The sequence below is a fragment of the Macaca nemestrina genome, chromosome 4, assembly GCF_043159975.1.
Source record: "Macaca nemestrina isolate mMacNem1 chromosome 4, mMacNem.hap1, whole genome shotgun sequence".
NCBI lineage: Eukaryota > Metazoa > Chordata > Mammalia > Primates > Cercopithecidae > Macaca > Macaca nemestrina.
Window position 1 is genome coordinate 167,634,814 of NC_092128.1, and position 20,520 is coordinate 167,655,333.

Sequence of the window (20,520 nt, forward strand, 5' to 3'; positions counted from 1 at the left end):
AATGATCTATATGGAAGAATAACAAGTAATAATAACAAGTAATAATAAAATAATAAAATTTTACAAAATTTTAATTTGTTAAATTGAAATGTTCTAATTAGTTTGAAAGGCAGCATAGTGTATCAGTCAAGACCATGAACTCAGAACGCAGACACTTGGGTTTAAGTCTCAACCAGAGCCAAGACCTCACTGTGGGGCTGTGGGCCAATTATTTAATTATCTTGTGATGATCACCTCTGTTTCCTCAATTACAAGATGTTAATAAGAAGAGTAGGTATATAAGTGACAGATTTAGGTATCCTATGTTTCTGATTACCTCAAATATGTATCTATGTTTTACCTCGTGTAGATTTTAAATTATTTACGGAAAAATTTGATGAATCAAAATGTGCCCAATATCAATTTGCACATACTTTGTGTCTGACAAATGACAATTGAGTGCTTGATTTTTAAATTTAAAAAAGCCAAATTTATTATTGATTTTGTCATACAAATTTTGTGCTGACCATGATGGCAGAGTTTTGCTAATTGGGAAAATATTATTTAAAATTATGAGAGATGTTCTTGGTAGCCAGCCACTGCTGAACATACTTGTTATAAACTTCCAGGAAATTTTGCTATGACTGTTGCAAGTAAGGCAAGAGGGTATATAATAAAGAGCTACATTGGCAGAGTAACCCATATGTCCTCTTGGTCCCAACTTAGATGGTATCTCACAACCAGGAGTTCTGATTTTGGATCCTAGCTTAGTACCCTTCTTAGCACTGGTTACTTTCTTCTTTGGCACAGTGGCCAATACTTCAGCAAGAGGGCGTTCGACTAAGAGGCTATCATACAGTATAGAATGATAATAGCTCCTATTGAACTGCCAAGTTGGCAGGTGATTTAATGAAAGATACATTGCATCAGACAAAAAGCAGATGTAAATCAGATTAATTAAAGAGAATGTGGAATAAGTTCTAGGCAAATGTTGGCATACAACATTCTAAATTTCTCACTCTATTTTGGGGCTAAAAATGATTTCATGTTTGCTCTACTACTGTTAGATGTTACTGTTCTATAAATGTCAACAAGGACAAGTTGGTTAATAGCATCCTTCATAAAAACATATAGGCCATATCTTGCATTTTCTATTAATGTGACAAACACCATGCTTTTGAAGCCCTCTTAAGTTTCTATTTACTCTATTAACTAGAGAGGAGAGTTGAAATCTTTGAGCATGACTTTATATTTTCCTATTTTTTCCTTGCAGTTATATCAATTGTGTGCCATATACCTTGAAGCTCAGCTACTAGATTTATAAACATTTAGATGTTCATGTGTTCTTATTGAATTGATAACTTTATTGTTTTAAAATGACCCCCTAGAAATGCTCTTTATTCGAAATCTACTTTATTTTATAATAATATAGCCATTCCAGGTTTCTCTTGATTGTTGTTAGCAAAATTTTAGTTATAGTTGCTAAATAAAAAAGTTCTAATTATACTTAAAGTGAGTTTCTTGTAACAGCATATAGGTAGGCCTTGTCCTTTTTATCCAATATGACAATCTGCATTTTAATGGGCATTGAAACCACTTAATCTAATGTATTATTGACATCTTCGAGTTTAAATAAATTTACTATCTTGCTATTTCTTTTCTATTTGTCATACTTGTGGTTTGTATCCTCTTTCCTGTTTTTGTGTGTGTGTGTGTGCCTTATATGTATAAATCAATGATTTTTTTTAACTGCTCCTTGCAGAGAAGGGCTACCCCATAGGAAGTGTGCTCAGAGTAGCCCCAATGACTTTTTGTAATTATGTTTTATCAACTTTTTTGGTTTATTAGCTAGGATGTGTATATGTGTATGTATGTTTGTTATCTTAGTAGTTGCTTTATGATTTATAATATATATCTTTAACTTTTTATAATCTACATCCAATAATATTATACCATTTATGTGTAGTGAAAGAACCTTACAAAGATATGTTTTTATTTATAATTTCCTGACCTTTGTGCTGTTGTTTCCATGCTGTTGTTTCCATGTGCTGTGTGTCTATACGATCCACAATACATTATAATTATTTTTAGATAGCTATTACCCTCAAACACATTTAAATAAGAAAATTATTTTACATTTAACTATGTAATTATCATTTATGCTTTTGGATTTTCTTTATTTTCTTGTGTAGATCCAGATTTCTATCTAGTATTATTTTGCCTCCATTTCAAACACTTCCTTCTACTGGCTATAAATTCTGTCAATAACCCTTTGTTGAAAATGTCTTTATTTTATCTACATTTTAAAATACATTTCTACTGGGTAAAGAATTTTAGGTCAAGAGTTATTGTCTTCAGTACTTTAAACTTTTTGTTTCATTATCTGATGATGCTCGTATTGTATCTGATAACAAATGGTCTTTTTAAAAAATTTCCTTTGTGCATGATAGGTATGTTTTTCTGGCTGCTTTTAAGATTTTCTTAAATATTTTGTAAAGATGTTTTAGGTTTTAAAAATATTTTCTTAAAATGAATGACAAACATATTTTAAGCACTTTGGGTACGATAGGCTTTGGTCTACTTTTCTTCATTTTGTTGTGCTTCAGTTTCTTAACCTTCCTTGATTTTGGAGTTTAGTGTTCTTCAACTTGGACAAATTTCGGCTATTATTTCTTCAATTTTCTGTGTGTGTTTGGTCCTGTTTCTCTCCCTCTCCCTTGGGAACTTCAATTACATATAAATCAGACCAACAACTTGAAGTTATTCCATGTCTCACTGATGCTTTTTACCTTACTCCAATCTTCTTCTCTTTGATTTTTACCATAGTTTCTATTTATTTTCAGATCAATTAATGCTCCCTCCTTCAATGTTTAAGCTTTTGTTTTTCCAGATTAGTGCATTTTTTTACCTCAGATATTAAAGCTTTTATTTATAAATGTATGATTTGGGACTTTTTAAATATTCATGTCTTTAGTTACCATAAGCAATCTTTTTTGCTGGCTTCTTAAAAATATAATAATAACTATTTTAATAATTTTGCTCTTAATATCTTCATCATTTCTGGGTCATAATTTATTGATTTTTTTCAGTATTATGAATTATCTTTTCCTTCTTCTTTACCCTACTGGTAAATCTCAACTGAAGGACATATATTAAGAATTGGCATTTTTGGGGTCCTGGATACTTTATAGTCCTATAAAAAGTATTTAGCTTTGCTCTGGGATATGACTAAGAAACATGATGTATTACCATATTAGTTTTTAAGTTTGTTAAGGACCAGAATAACATTTATTCCATGGTCAATTTGAATAATTATCATATTTTAATAATATCAAAAATACTTTCCAATATACTCTCTATCATGGCTCATGAATTACAGGCTCAGCATCCCAAATCTAAAACAATCTGAAATCTGAAATGAGAAACATTTTTGGTCCAAAGCATTTAGACTAAGGGATATTCAAATTGTATCAGGTTTCCTCTCTAGCTTGTAAGAATAGGCACTATGCCTTATCCTGACTCCAGTTATTTTTGCATGTAATTTTTTGAGGCAGTTCCTCCCATAATTTTCTCTCTGTAAAGTACTCTACTCTCTGGAGGTCTGCCCTGGGAATTCTAACTGCCTTGGTCTCTCCGGATTCCCAACTCAGTTCCAGCTCAACTCAGTGAGATCCTTTGCTTCATCTGGATTGCTACTTCTTATGTTGCAGCCTGGAACTTGTCTCTAACCAGTAACTAAACTGGGCTTTGCTGATGGAAAATCTGGCACATTCACTCTCAGAGATCATTTATTCTTAAAAACTGTTATTGACTCAGGATCAAGTAGAACCAAAGTTTTGACAGAGCTATCATTGTACAAAGAAATTTTTAATAAAATGTATTTTCAAAATGAATTATTAAAACTAAATGAAAGCGACAGGTTCCAGAAAAAAAAGAAAAATATATTATTCTAAAAGCAAATGTAGCTTTTAATAGAAAAGAGCCAAAGATAAATTAGAATTATTCATTTAAGTCAAAGAACTGCTAGGGCAATTTTAATGGCTGTTTAATCTATTAATGGCACTAAAAGAGACTCTTGATAAGCATTAAATCAAGGTAGTCTCAATTAAACTATAAGGATGTAGAACTAAAAAGAGGTAATATGATTTGCTGCAAGGTGATATGATTTGCTGCAAGAGTGCTTAATTCTCCTTATTAATTCTGGGATCTGGTCTCTATAACCATATTACATAAATTACATAAGTAAATGATGTTAGTGAAGACATACTTAAAAATAATCACCAGAAAATATACTATATAGATGGTTACTCAATTTATTCGTATCTAGGAACTTTTACCGTATCACTGAAAACTTTTGCGCCATTTAGAACTGAATTGCCCCTCAAGTCACATATTTGAAAATGGATCTGACAAAAGAATTATCTAAAAACTGGAAGTAAATGCGGAGCTTACTATTTATGCCAGCATCAGTTCTCAAAGTATGCTATGTTCTTATTGCTAAGTCTGAGAGAGAACAGGTGTATTTAATTTGTGTTGATTTCAGGACAGAAGACAATATAATTTGTCATGCAAAATAATATCGATTATAGTGTCATTGTGTTATATAGCTGTTACATAGACTTTGTGATCTGGACTAGCTAATGAGAGTAGAAAGATTTAGCTAAAGATAGAGTCATATACATGATATGTTTCTAAAGAAACTTGACTGAGAAATGGCCTCTTTCCTTTATTACTAGAATGTATTGACATTTTTTTCATGCCACATTCAGCAATTTCATTTTTTAAAATGCAAGCTATATTCCTACACTTTATTCTGTTTTTAATAATTTGAAGAATATTTTTATGAATTTCAAAAGTTGCTCATAATTTTTATAAATTATTACCATATAGTAGTCTAGTTTTAAACAATAGACACAGAATTCTATATGGACACAAATAGTAAGTATATTTTTCTATTTATTAGGTGTTATTTCTACTTCATATGCTAACATTCTGAAAAACAGTAAATGACCTCTTTATACATTTATCTTTTTTTAACATTAAAGGTTTTCCAATAAACCTTATGCCTCTAAAAGGAGTAATTTCAACATGCTAACTAATTTTCATAATTGTAAGCTGTCCAAGATAGCAGAAAGTGCTTGTTAGATTCTCAGAATGTATCCTTTGTAGTCTCTGCCATTTATTTGTTATTTGACTTGAGGCTCTTTGAATTGATCAAACTGTATCTAGTTGTTCACAAAAGGCAATTGGAATTGCAATAACTGTGACAACTGTCTGAAAGTGTGGTTTCTAGAATAAAATTATGTAGAATGGATAAAGATGTATTGAAAGTCACAAGATTTTTTCAAATTAACACTGACTGAGAAAAATGAAGTGTCGTTGTTACTTGCTGAGGTTAGTGCATTGAAATTGGAGAGAAGAAAAATGAAAGCAATTGTCATATCACAAAGAGGACTTTGATTCTGATCATTTTATGTTATCTGGTCAAATTTGGGTATTTCAAAAGAAGAACTCTCTACAGTGTCTTAATTATGTTATAAAGTGTACAGAGCAGCTCAGCTTGTTCCCACATTAGTTGCTATTTATGGTGCATTACTGAATTCTGCCATATTATGTTGAAGATTCAAAAAGAGCATTGATAACACATCACTTAAATGTGACACCTTAATATTGCCTTCTTATTGCTAAAAGTGCTCATAAAAATTTGATGAGATTAAATTGGTACCTTTTTACTTACTTTGGCTATTAAATTCAATTGATATTTGATCTTTTTATAGAAAGAAAGGAGGCAAAGTATAACTTTCAAGGTTTTTTTTTTTCTCCCTGAGGACTAATAAAACTTGCAAGAAAGATTCAACACAACTAAACAAATTGGATGCAGCAAGAACATCGCTTTCCTTGCCTTAATATCAAACACTTCTCCTGGTGCAGCAAAAGCTTAAGTGTAGGTTTAACCCTGTAACTTCACTTCCACTCAGAATTTTTAGAGAAAAATTGTAACTGGATGACACAGTACTCATTTTCCTTATTATTCCCTTCTTTCAAAATGTACAGCTTACTTCATCACAGCCTTATTATTAGAGCCTTTTCTTATGCATTACCTGTAGTTATCTCTTCGGTCCTATGCCAAAGATGAACAGTTTACTTATCTCTACCTTATAAAATCTAGTTATTCACTGAAAAATGTTCCTTGAAAATACCTACAGGATGAATGAGAATAAGTTATATGAAAATAGATAAGCTTCATTTAACCTCAACATCAAAGGATATGCTGAAATCAAAGAAATTTTAAACGCCGAATAGGTATTATAAAATACATGTTTGAAAGCCCCTTCAGAACTTCATAAAATCAAGAAAGAAGAAATGGATGAGTCCTTTGCAATTCACAGAGCCAGTTTCACAACTTCCTGGCCTTGTGGCTTAGCTATACGAAGTAGATGAAAAATAGAAAGCTTTTATTCATCATTCTTGTTGTTCTCCAACTAAAGTCCTTTAAACAGAGAGGAAACGCAAATCCAAGTTGCCTACTTTAAAAAAAAGTCTTCAAATTGACATTTCAATGTCTTCATACATTGACCTCTAAAACAGTACAACGTAATAAAGGTTGTTGGGTGAAGGATAAAGACAAGCAATAGCTTTATAACATACTCATAAAAGATGCCACAATACTGCCATCTACAGCTTCAATATTTGCCATTTTTAGATATTACAATGTATGTTTCATGTTTTCAAATAAAAGGAACATGTGACTTATGTCCTGTCTTTAAGTGATTTTATGGAAATGTATATATCACATAGTGTTTGAATACAAATAAGAATTTCTTATATGATGTTATATAGTATGTTACATAGAAATAAGTATATGATTATCATTCAGTACGTATAATAAATTTACCAAACTGTATTTTGCTTTTTAAGGTTTATTTTTAAGATATGAGTTGAGAGTCATGCTAGGTGAACTGCTATTAATAAAAATATAAGTGGATTTCAGGATAGAGATGAAATTTTAACAACAAATCAATTTATAATTATTTACATACAACTGTAATTAAGGCTACTTATAATGTTTATAATTCATATGAAATTTACTCCACCATACTATATATTTCAGTTTTGATAATGGTCTGCTTGAAGAAAAGGAAAGAGAAAAAAGGAGACTCCAAAATATTTTTCCTGTCAAAGAGACACACCAAGAAGACTGTCACTGCTCCAGTTTCTTTCAAAAGTCATTGCTTGCCCTTGACCTTAATGCAACCTCATGTTAAGATCTATGGAGGTGAACAGACTGTATTAGAGACTAATCTACCTTCAGGATTCTAGTGTCTTCTCAGACCCTCTATCGAAGAACTGGGATCAAATCTCACCATCATTTTCAGCTCCTGGAACACCTGGGTAAAAGAGCTTGGTGAGAAATAATGCAACCAGTCTTCCAATTGTAAATCGAGCAGCCTTTTTTGTTTGATTGCTTTATTTAATGGATGTGATAGAGTAAACTTAAGAACTAGGCATATATCTATGTTCTGAATTTTGTGGTTAAATCTTATTATTTGTTTTTGTTGTTGTTGTTTTATTTTGTTTTGTTTTTGAGATGGAGTCTCGCTCTGTCACCTAGGCTGGAGTACAATCTCACTGCAAACTCCACCTCCCGGGTTCCAGGGATTCTCCTGCCTCAGCCTCCCAAGTAGTTAGGATGACAGGCATACGCCACCACGTCCAGCTAATCTTTTTGTATTTTTAGTAGAGATGGGATTTCACCATGTTGGCCAGGCTGGTTGAACTCCTGACCTCAGGTGATCTGCCCTCCTCGGCCTCCCAAAGTGCTGGGATCACAGGCATGAGCCACTGAGCCCAGCCTGTTTTTCTATTCAAAAGTAAATACTATTTTGCTATTTTATTTTTGTTTTATATTTAATGAGAATGCATATTGTACCACCCTTCCTTTGTTTTAATTGCCTGAATCTGTGGGACAGATTGGCCCATACTACCCTTTGACTGTGTTGATTCTGTCTGGTACATTGATTCTGACTTGTTACTATACAGAGAACTCACTAAGGAGAATTCTTTTAACTTTTATTGTAAGTTCAAGGCTACAAATGCAGGTTTGTTACACAGGCAAACTTGTATCATGGAGGTTTGTTGTACAAATTATTTCATCACACAGGTATCAAGCCTAGTAACTATTATTTTTCCTGATCCTCTTTCTCTTCCCACCCTCCACCCTCCAAAAGACTCGTGTGTGTTGTTTCCCTCTGTGTGTCCATGTGTTCTCATCATGTAGCTCCCACTTAAAAGTGAGAACATGTGGTATTTGGTTTCCTTTTCCTGTGTCAGTTTGTTAGGGATAATGGCCTCCAGCTTCATCCATGTCCCTGCAAAGAACATGATCTTGTTCTTTTTTATGGTTGTATAGTATGCCATGGTATGTCTACACCACATTTTCTTTATCCAATCTATTACTGATGGGCATTTAGGTTGATTCATTGTCTTTGTTATTTTGAATACCGCTGCAATGAACATATGTGTGCAAGTGTCTTTATAACAGAATGATTTATATTTCTTTGGGTATATACCCAGTAATGGGATTTCTGGGTCAAATGGTATTTCTGTCTTTAGGTCTTTGAGGTATTGCCACACTGTCTTCCACAACTACCCAGCATCTATAAGGAGCTTAAATAAATTTACAAGAAAACACACACACATTAAAAAAGTGGGCAAAGGATGTGAACAGACACTTTTCAAAAGAAGCCATACATATGGCCAACAGCCGTGTGAAAAAACTACATCACTGATCCTTAGAGAAAAGGATAACTTTTGCATATGCATCATTCTATTGAAATCCTGTAAATGTGGTTAAAATTTTGTTTTTCATTAAAGTTTCTATTGCTCTGGTGTTGTTGAAGTTGAGTAAATTTAAACACATCGAAGAGATTAATCTGACAATTTTTATGTTAAAAATTATGGAATATATTGATGGTTGATTATCCCTCCATATATTTCTGATCAAATGGTAAGAATGCCTAAAAGACAGGCAAAGTTTCAGTATAGAAAACCAGGAAAACTGATCAATGATGAAAACAATATGGCAAAGCAATAACCATAGAAATAGACCCACTGCATGTTTCTCCCTGTCAGAAATCAGTGTTTCAATAAGCACAGGGCAGCCATTACCCTCCTTTGAAGAATCAGGCTCGGCTACTTCATCCCTTCCCTACTTCACCGTTCCCCCCTCAGAGAGGATAACATGCCTCTGAAACGGTTAAGATTAAGCAAGGCAATATGCCCTTAGGAATAAATAAGCAGAAGCAAACTGCCACATACTTTGTGGCCTAAAGCAGCAAAAATAACAAATACACATTTCATTATAGTTCTGGAGGTCAGAAATTCAAAACAGGTCTCAGCCAAAATCAGGGTGTTAAGAGGCATGGGTATTTTTTAGAGGCTCTAGCAGAGAATCTAGATTTTCCTTGCCTTTTCCATTTTTTAGAGGCCACCAGCAATCATTGTCTCCTGGTGTATTCCTTCTTGAATTCAAAATGTATCACTCCACTTTGCTTCTTTTGCCGTATCTCTTTTCTCTAATCTTTATATTTTTGCCTCCATCTTATAAGGAATTTTATAATTACTTTGGGCCAATCTGGAAAATCTAGGATAAAATCTGGAGCACATTGGTTTGATCATGGCTCACTGTAGCCTCAAACTCCTAGCCTCAAGAAATCCTCTGGTCTCAGCCACTGAGTAGCTAGGACTATGGACATGCACCCCCACACCTACCTAATTTTGTGTGTTTTGTAGAGATGGGATCTCCCTATGTCACCCAGGCTGGTCTGAACTCCTGGCTTCAAGTGATCCTCCTGCCACAGCCTCTCAAATTATTGGGATTACAGACATGAACTATTGCACCCAGCCTCCAAATATTTAATGTAGTCATCTGTAAAGTACCTTTTCCATGTAAGGTAACATACTTACAGATTCTGCGGATTGGGACATAGATATTTTTGCAAGGAGTGAGCGGGGCAGTGCTGTTAGAAATATTCAGTTTGCCACAAATGCTAGTCACATGCAAGGGATGTAGCTTCCAATGCAAGTTTTGCAACACTTAATAGTTTCGGACACAGTGAACATTAAAAATCCTATTTTTTCCTTCACTATCATAATTCTGCAATAACTTCCAACACATACGAAAAGTGCCAAATAATTATGATGGAATAAAATATCTTCTGTGAACTCACAATGACTGAAATTTACAATCTTAGGTTATTCTCTTTTGCTTTCTTTGTTTCATTCACAAAAGCATTTATTTTTCCAGTTCTTGAAAAGTGCCAAGTTCTTTCCCTTCTCGGTGCCTTCACATATAATTAATTTTCTGCACCCCTAAAGTTATATAGCCAAATCCACTTTTTAATAGAATATTTAATACCTTATGGTCTTAAAGCTTTTTGTGTATGTCTGACTTTGCTTCATCACTATAAGTGGGGCAAGGGAAACATCCTGAACACTGAGTTAATTGCCGTTCCTCTAAAAATAAATAAATAAATACAAACAAACAAAAACTGTTTTGTAGTAAATAGTCAATTTGTTTTAAATTTTCAAAATGTGTAAATGCATGATTAATGTAAAACTGGCCAGGCGCAGTAGCCCACGCCTATAATCCCAGCACTTTGGGAGGCTGAGGCGGGCAGATTACCTGAGGTCAGGAGTCAGAGACCAGCCTGACCAACACGGTGAAACCTCGTTTCTGCTAAAAAATACAAAATCAGCTGGGCATGGTGGTGTACGCCTGTAATCCCAGCTACTCGGGAGGCTGAGGCAAGAGAACCACTTGAATCCGGGAGGTGGAGGTTGTGGTAAGCTGAGATTGTGCCATTGCACTCCAGCCTGGGCAAAAAGAGTGAAACTCTGTCTCCAAATAAATTAACAAATAAAAATTTAAAAAGTAAAACTTCCAAACAGTGTGAATACATTTAAATAAAAAGTGTGATATCAACATCAGCCCCTCCAATGCTAACCTCTCTTCATAGGTTTACAATTTGTAGCTCAAAGCAGGAGTCACCCAGGTATCTCACTTTTTCAGTGGGATTTTGCATTGTCTCTGCAATGCTAAGATTGGAGCCCCTGGTTGGCAAAGGGAGAATTCACCAGGAACGTGGCAAGGGTTTCCATGAACTCCGAACTATAAATGTTTGCAAAACACTGTAGAATTCTTGTAGCCGGAAAGTAGCCAGCTTGAGTAGAAATTACCATTCAGTCAGGGATAGTTGACTCTGGTCAACAGGTGGTAGTTGGTTTGCTTTTATAAAAATGGTAGCAGAGAAGAATATGTATGGAACTATTGGTCCCTCTTAGCTCTTCATTGATCCATTATAATGGTGAGTGGATATGAGCAGCGACTCCCTCCTGAAAAGAATATGGCTTCCATTGACTCAATAATGATGGCTTGTGTCACACTAATGAATAATTCACTGACAACTACTAAAGTGAAAGCTAAGGGCAAGAAGAATTTAGAATGAATAGGAGAGAGAGAGAGAGAATGAGTATCAGTTGTAAGCTGGAGACCATCTGCAGAGATAGAGCCTACAGTTCATTGTATTAACCTCCCTCTTTTAAATTTTCTTACGGAAACAGAAGTCCCCAGCAGCCATAGAGGAGCTATTCTCTAACACTGCTTAGAAAGTGGATCTGTGTGGCACAAGTGGTAGACTGTGCTCACGAGGAAAACGAGTACTCAGATCTACTGCTTCCGGGAAATCTGCGTAATTGACCAATGGCCTCAGTGCTACCCTACTGTTATAAAATGCACAAGGAGACAGGACTAGAAAGAGAAACCTTCAACATATATAAGACATGTTTTTCCTTCCAGACATTTGCCAGGTTATGAGGCCGCATGTGGTTAAAATGTAACAAACTAAACTCAAAATATGCAAAGGGTAGAACTTCCAGGAAGATGTAACAAAGATCTACCAAGTCCAGTAAAGTCGATACCTCAGGGGTCGTGGGCTGGACCTGAAAGGCAGTGTGAAATATTGACAGGCATAGTCCTCCTTAAAGGAGAACCCTGCAACACACATACCAAAGTCACACCTTCAAAGCTAACAGCTGCAACCTGTTATTGAAACAGACATTTTATTATGACATTGAGGTTACCTCTCATACCTTTCATCTGTTAACACAGGAGTGGACAGATACTCATAGGAAATAAATAACGAACTCAGTAGAAAAAAAGACCTATGAATTGAAACATAATACAATAGAAATTATATTTAGCAAAGCACAGAGAGAAAAATGAATAACAAGAAGAAAACTTTCTATATGACACATATAGAACACAGTCAAGTAGAGTCACCAGAACATAATGACAGCCTACATGTGAGAACTTCTCTATTCATTTTATTACATTACATCTGTTTGCATCCTTTAATTGTACTCTTACTTTATATCCTGTCAGCTTTATTCTTTCTGGACAGTATCATTTATTTAAAAATTAATAGGTAGGACTGACTGGGCGCGGTGGCTCATGCCTGTAATGCCACCACTTTGGGAGGCCAAGGTGGGCAGATCACCTGAGGTCAGGAGTTTGAGACCAGCCTGGCCAACATAGTGACACTCAGTCTCTACTAAAAATACAAAAAAAAAAAAAAAATAGCTGGCATAGTGGCGGGCACCTGTAATCCCAGCTACTTGTGAAGCTGAGACAGGATAATCTCTGGAACCCGGGAGGCGGAGTTGCAGTGAGCCAAGATCATGCCACTGTACTCCAGTCTGGGTGACAAAAGCAAAATTCCATCTCAAAAAAAAAAATTAATAAGTAGGACTAACCAGGTATATGTCTATTGATATCATTTTAAATATTTTTCATTTTAATCAAAATTTAAAAGTAAAAATATGCATAGGGAAAATGAGACTAATATTTATTTATTAGCTATTTAATTTCTGCCAACTCTATTAAATCTTCTGGAATGACTTAAAGTATAATTTATATTTTAATTTGGATAAAGACATAGCTATATATTAACATGAATATGAAGTTATATATTGATTTCTACTATTTTCCTATAAAATCACATAATACATAGTAAGAATGTATAAGATGATACAGGTCAAATCATGGATGCATGGTCATCTTGTGATGAAGCCTATTCCTCCCTTGGTAGCTGGGCATGATGCAGCCCATCTTCATGCTAGGCCAGCATTCCCTTGTTCCTGTATACCTTAATTTCTCCTTCTAAGATGCACTCCCAACAATGTATGCAGAAAGCTGAAAAAATGAATGAGTGCAGTTAATAAGATGCTATTGAAACTGAGCCCCAAACCTAGCTCTGAGCACAATGATATTAAAACTTAAGGAGAGGCAGATCAAATAGATTTCATCACCAAAGCAAAGAAGCATATTTGTTCAACAACAGAGCTTTGCATTTGCAACGGAGAAAAGAGCCTGTTTGGGGTAATTTATTTTGAAATTGCTCTGTCAAAAGCTAATTTCATTTTGGTTCCATGAGGCCAAATTGGCTCATATGTTTGTGCTTTGATAAAGGCATAGGAATAATATTAAAATTCTTGCAACTCTACAGAGATTATAAAACTTTCTCAAGGCAAAATTTCTTGTCTGTGGAAAGAAAGAATGGTAAATAATGAATGATGGAAATTTGAAAATGAATTCATTCAACAAACACTTACTGAGTGAATGCTGTGTGCCAGATGCGTTAGGTCTAAATCATCTAGTGCTGCAGTGAGTGAGCCAGAGTGGGAAAATAATGAATAGAACAGACAGGTTGTTATTCAAAATGTCTGTTTTCTTCTCCATGCAATGTTTCAAATTTGGTGAGTCACAGTTTGTTATAGATCCATCGAGTATTATGAACTATAAGACCCCAATATACAGTGGCTTAAAAATAGAGATGTATTTACCTCTCACCTAACACACCAGGGCATTTCTAGGTTTTATAGTAGCTTAATCATGTTAGGAAAACATACTTCTTTCATCTTCTACTCCTCTATCCCTATAGGCCTTTGCTTATCACGTGAAAAAGAGTTCTAACCAGCAGGCAAAAGAAAAAAAAGGAAGAGCAGGTTCATATCATTTGAATTAAATGACCTAGAATTTGCACACATTATTTCTGTTTCTATCCCATTAACAGAAATAGGAGGTTAGGGAACACCTACTGAAGGAGGTGGGCACAGAGTTTTCCGGGGAGCCAGGCAGGTCATTCTTCCCACAAATAAAAGCACTTATTTTTAATGAAATAATGCAGGGATCTGTGTTACAGGGTAACACGCAGATCTATTCATTCACTATCCCAAGGTAAATTCCACAATTTTTTTTTTGATAAGTAATATCCAGCAGGTTTTTTTTTTTTTTTTGGACAGAGTCTCGGTCTGTTACCCAGGCTGGAGTGCAGTGTCATGATCTTGGCTCACTGCAACCTCCTCCTCCTGGGTTCAAGTGATTCTCTGGCCTCAGCCTCCCGAGTAGCTGGGACTACAGGCATGCACCACCAAATCCTGCTAATTTTTTGTATTTTTTTTTTTTTTTAGTAGAGACGGGGTTTCATCGTATTTGCCAGGATGGTCTTGAACTCCTGACCTCGTGATCCGCCTGCCTTGGCCTCCCAAAATGCTGGGATTCCAGGCTTGAGCCACCGCGCCCAGACACCAGCAGGTTTTTAACCCATGCACTAAATTAAATCCTCTCCCGTATAAAATAAAATAGAGAACAGGAATATGATCACTGCCATAATACTCTCATTTGGAAAACGGAAGAATAAGAAACAAACATCCTCTGTTCTAACGTAAATTAATACATAAATGTGAAAAGTATCTGCTCTGGTATTCAAGGAATTTTCCTTGATGAATATTTACGGCAGTTTTGGGTTTCACTTGCTTGAACGTTTTTCTTTGCTTAGAAACTTCTTGGCCACATCTGAGATTGGACCGAGAAAGAAAAATTATGTCCTTAAAACCTGCCTAACATTTTCCCAAGAAATTGTCGTTTGTTGTTCATTTATTTAGGTAATATACTTCCTGCAAAACACACAGCAGGTTTTAAGTTTGCTTGCTTCTCATAAGTTTTGAGTGAAAATGATTAAACAAAGATTATATCTTTACATAGTCGGTTTGTTTTATTGTCTGTTAATCTTTGAAACCTTGTTTGTTTTTTGGTGTTTACTGGCCACGGAACCTGCCATTTCTCTCTATCCATATAATGACAACTACTTTAAAGCAGGGTCTCAAAATGAGAGTTAGAGGTGAGACACCACTTTGGAGGGATAGATGAGAAAAATAAACTTCCCTACTGCTGTGGCACTGCCCCAGGCATTAGTTCAGTGAGTGGATAGTACCCTTGTGAGAACTAGATGCTCCTTTCTGTAGGCACAGCCAGCTTCATTGCATGTTGAATAAAGCTGAAGCAATGTTTCAGCCCTAACCTGCTGTCTTCACTGGCAGCCTTTTACAGTGTATAGTTCGGCTGCACAGACCGGACTTGCATTAAAGCATTCCGGTGCAATAAACCCGAGTGGTTAACAAATGTCCTTAATTTGATACTTGCAGGGGACTGGCTTCCAAAGTCTAGCTGCCGAGATGGAAAAAAGCTTGAGGAAGAGTGTGGGCTTTTGATCATGCTGCCTCTTTAAAGGCAAGCCAACCCTACCTAATAAAAGTTCTTCTCTGGTAGAACTTTACTAAGCGGAAAATATTTTGTGGTTTTTCAATTATTTCTGCTCAATAATCAAACTATGTTGGTCTACCTTCCAGGGATCTCTGGCGACATTTTTGCTATGACTTCCCAAAGGTCATCAACTTCAGCAACAGCAGCTGTGAGTCCTTGTTTAGTCTTTTCCCTGTTCTACTAGGGCAACACATTGTTTGCGGGTTTTTTGTTGTTGTTGTTTTTGTTTGTTTGAGATGGAGTCTTGTTCTGTCACCCAGGCTTGAGTGCAGTGGTGTGATCTCGGCTCACTACAACCTCTGACTCCCAGGTTCAAGCAATTCTCCTGCCTCAGTCTCCTGAGTAGCTGGGATTACAGGCACGCACCACCACAACTGGCTATTTTTTGTATTTTTAGTAGAGGTGGGGTTTCGCCATGTTGGTCAGGCTGGTCTTGAACTCCTCAAGCAATCCTTGACCTCAAGCAATCCACCCACTTCGGCCTCCCAAAGTGCTGGGATTACAGGTATAAGCCATCGCGCCCGACTGTTTTTGGTCTTTGTCCAGCATTTTCCTACATCTTTGTACCAAAATCCTTATGGTTAGAATGCAGGCTAAGCTACTTGCATAAAGGACCACAAAATACAGTGACTTGAACAGTATATCAATTTGTTTCTTTTTTATATGACAGTCATGTTAGGTGGATAAAGGCAAGCAGGAAAACTTAATGTTGTTAGAGAGGAAGATTATCTGTAGAATGGGTTGGCAGTCCACCTGGTGAAGACTAACTCATCACACTATGTTGCAGTCTGTAATAGGGAAACAAAATCGGAAGATACAGCTTTTTCCTCCTTCCTAAAGACCCTTTCCAGAAGTTGCACACGTCTCTTCTGCTTCAGTGCAAGACTAGAAATTATGGTCTGTAGTATGCATTTGCATATTATGTTAAAATACTCTTACTACTAATAAAAATGCATAGATGGTGATGTAACCAACGTCTTCTTTTAATAGAGTTTTGAATGTTTATTTTAAATATTTATAAGAATACAATTGAGGAAGCTAAAGGGTAGTTCATTTTTAAGTTATTTGATAGGTTATGTTGCCAGGTATTATGTTAATAAAGTATGTAACAAAGCACTAATGACATCTTTTCTTCAAAGTTATTTTCAAATACAATTTTGAGGAAAAAGACCATTTTTCAGTAAGCATGTAAAGACATATATGTATAAACAATGAATGATATTCAACCAAATATTATGCAAAGACTTGAATAGAAATTAATGGGATGATCTGTTGGTAACTGAGTATTTCTAGGCAACCTTCTTTTTATACCTCTCCTGCATTATGCCACCTTTTGTATCCCTCCATCAGAAGAAGCTGATTATCTGATTAATGTCCCATAAATTCAAAGTTATTATTATAAATGACCTGAAATCTGGCAAAAAATATATAGACAAATTATATTAAACATACTAGCAATGAATTATCTTCTGCTACAGTTGAATATGAGTTTAAGAAAATATTAAAACATTCATAACAGAAAATAAATCTTTAATTCTTCTTGTTTCATAAAACATTTTAAGTGCTTAAACTTATAATTAAGCATGTACTTTAGCTGCAAAGAAATACTACAACTACTTGATTACAACAAAACAAAATTGTAGTTGTCTCACACTTAAATTCTGAAGCTGATTATTTTTATTGGTTACAATCAGCAAATAAGCTCAAAACGTTTTACAGGAGACTGCAGGTTAGTTTCTTCTTTGTCTAAATAAGAAATGTCTCAATGTCAAGGTCAACTTTTAAATACTTGACTGGAGTGAAGTATGGAGTGAAAGTGAAGTGAACGTCAGGTAGCGTGATGCCTCCAGCTTTGTTCTTTTGACTTAGGATTGTCTTGGAGATGCGGGCTCTTTTTTGGTTCCATATGAACTTTAAAGCAGTTTTTTCCAATTCTGTGAAGAAACTCATTGGTAGCTTGATGGGGATGGCATTGAATCTATAAATTACCTTGGGCAGTATGGCCATTTTCACGATATTGATTCTTCCTATCCATGTTCTTCCATTTGTTTGTGTCCTCTTTGATTTCACTGAGCAGTGGTTTGTAGTTCTCCTTGAAGAGGTCCTTTACATCCCTTGTCAGTTGGATTCCTAGGTATTTTATTCTCTTTGAAGCAATTGTGAATGGAAGTTCATTCCTGATTTGGCTCTCTGTTTGTCTGTTACTGGTGTATAAGAATGCTTGTGATTTTTGCACATTAATTTTGTATCCTGAGACTTTGCTGAAGTTGCTTATCAGCTTAAGGAGATTTTGGGCTGAGACAATGGGGTTTTCTAAATATACAATCATGTCATCTGCAAACAGGGACAATTTGACTTCTTCTTTTCCTAACTGAATACCCTTGATTTCTTTCTCTTGCCTAATTGCCCTAGCCAGAACTACAACACTATGTTGAATAGGAGTGGTGAGAGAGGGCATCCCTGTCTTGTGCCAGTTTTCAAAGGGAATGCTTCCAGTTTTTGCCCATTCAGTATGATATTGGCTGTGGGTTTGTCATAAATAGCTCTTATGATTTTGAGGTACGTTCCATCAATACCGAATTTATTGAGCGTTTTTAGCATGAAGGGCTGTTGAATTTTGTCAAAAGCCTTTTCTGCATCTATTGAGATAATCATGTGGTTCTTGTCTTTGGTTCTGTTTATATGCTGGATTATGTTTATTGATTTGCGAATGTTGAACCAGCCTTGCATCCCAGGGATGAAGCCCACTTGATCATGGTGGATAAGCTTTTTGATGTGTTGCTGAATCCGGTTTGCCAGTATTTTATTGAGGATTTTTGCATCGATGTTCATCAGGGATATTGGTCTAAAATTCTCTTTTTTTGTTGTGTCTCTGCCAGGCTTTGGTATCAGGATGATGTTGGCCTCATAAAATGAGTTAGGGAGGATTCCCTCTTTTTCTATTGATTGGAATAGTTTCAGAAGGAATGGTACCAACTCCTCCTTGTACCTCTGGCAGAATTCAGCTGTGAATCCATCTGGTCCTGGACTTTTTTTGGTTGGTAGGCTATTAATTATTGCCTCAATTTCAGAGCCTGCTATTGGTCTATTCAGGGATTCAACTTCTTCCTGGTTTAGTCTTGGAAGAGTGTAAGTGTCCAGGAAATTATCCATTTCTTCTAGATTTTCCAGTTTATTTGCGTAGAGGTGTTTATAGTATTCTCTGATGGTAGTTTGTATTTCTGTGGGGTCGGTGGTGATATCCCCTTTATCATTTTTAATTGCGTCGATTTGATTCCTCTCTCTTTTCTTCTTTATTAGTCTTGCTAGTGGTCTGTCAATTTTGTTGATCTTTTCAAAAAACCAACTCCTGGATTCATTGATTTTTTGGAGAGTTTTTTGTGTCTCTATCTCCTTCAGTTCTGCTCTGATCTTAGTTATTTCTTGCCTTCTGCTAGCTTTCGAATGTGTTTGCTCTTGCTTCTCTAGTTCTTTTAATTGCGATGTTAGAGTGTCAATTTTAGATCTTTCCTGCTTTCTCTTGTGGGCATTTAGTGCTATAAATTTCCCTCTACACACTGCTTTAAATGTGTCCCAGAGATTCTGGTATGTTGTATCTCTGTTCTCATTGGTTTCAAAGAACATCTTTATTTCTGCCTTCATTTCGTTATGTACCCAGTAGTCATTCAGGAGCAGGTTGCAAATCAAAACCACAATGAGATACCATCTCACACCAGTTAGAATGGCGATCATTAAAAAGTCAGGAAACAACAGGTGCTGGAGAGGATGTGGAGAAATAGGAACACTTTTACACTGTTGGTGGGATTGTAAACTAGTTCAACCATTATGGAAAACAGTATGGCGATTCCTCAAGGATCTAGAACTAGATGTACCATATGACCCAGCCATCCCATTACTGGGTATATACCCAAAGGATTATAAATTATGCTGCTATAAAGACACATGCACACGTATGTTTATTGCGGCACTATTCACAATAGCAAAGACTTGGAATCAACCCAAATGTCCATCAGCGACAGATTGGATTAAGAAAATGTGGCACATAAACACCATGGAATACTATGCAGCCATCAAAAAGGATGAGTTTGTGTCCTTTGTAGGGACATGGATGCAGCTGGAAACCATCATTCTTAGCAAACTATCACAAGAACAGAAAACCAAACACCGCATGTTCTCACTCATAGGTGGGAACTGAACAATGAGATCACTTGGACTCAGGAAGGGGAACATCACACACAGGGGCCTATCATGGGGAGGGGGGATGGGGGAGGGATTGCACTGGGAGTTATACCTGATGTAAGTGACGAGTTGATGGGTGCAGCACACCAACATGGCACAAGTATACATATATAACAAACCTGCACGTTATGCACATGTACCCTACAACTTAAAGTATAATAATAATAAATACATTAAAAAAAAAAAAAAGAAAGTGAAGTGAATGGTATCATTGGTCTGCATTGTGAACATTTAACAACACTTTTCTTTCACATTTGATTGCTAATCATATTTTCAGGTTGCAAGTTCAGTTTTAACTCTTCAGTTCAATAAATAAATAAATAAATTAGATGAGTTAATAGAGATAGAAGATTTAGAGCAGTGTCTGATACAAAACATTAAATAAATATCAGCTTTTCTGTGTATCTTATAAATGTTGCTTTATAAGGGTTTATGGAATATATTTAGAATATTTCATTTAATTTGTTTCTCATAAAAAGACAGTATGTCTGTAATTTTTTTCAATGAATTATTTTCAATATCAGTTTCAATTAATAACTTGATATTAGTCTTACAAAAATACTTCTTGTTTAGTCAATTCAAAGAGTGAAGTCTACTTTATTACCCCTCTACTTCAACTTTACTACTGTTGTCTTTTACTT

At 35.5% G+C, this 20,520-nt stretch overlaps 1 long non-coding RNA gene across 4 annotated transcripts in view; it reads left to right on the forward strand.

Moving 5' to 3' along the window:
• The window catches only part of LOC105472825 (uncharacterized), a 33,424-nt gene extending 24,570 nt beyond the window's left edge, over nt 1-8,854 (forward strand). For 3 of the 4 annotated variants that reach the window (XR_011621764.1, XR_011621763.1, XR_011621765.1), the window contains 2 exons: nt 7,091-7,384; nt 8,593-8,854. This is a non-coding gene — a long non-coding RNA (uncharacterized lncRNA). Of the gene's footprint in view, nt 1-7,090; nt 7,492-8,592 lie in introns of those variants that run through there. The other variant, XR_981840.1, reaches the window with a different exon arrangement.
• Nucleotides 8,855-20,520: the final 11,666 nt, after the last annotated feature.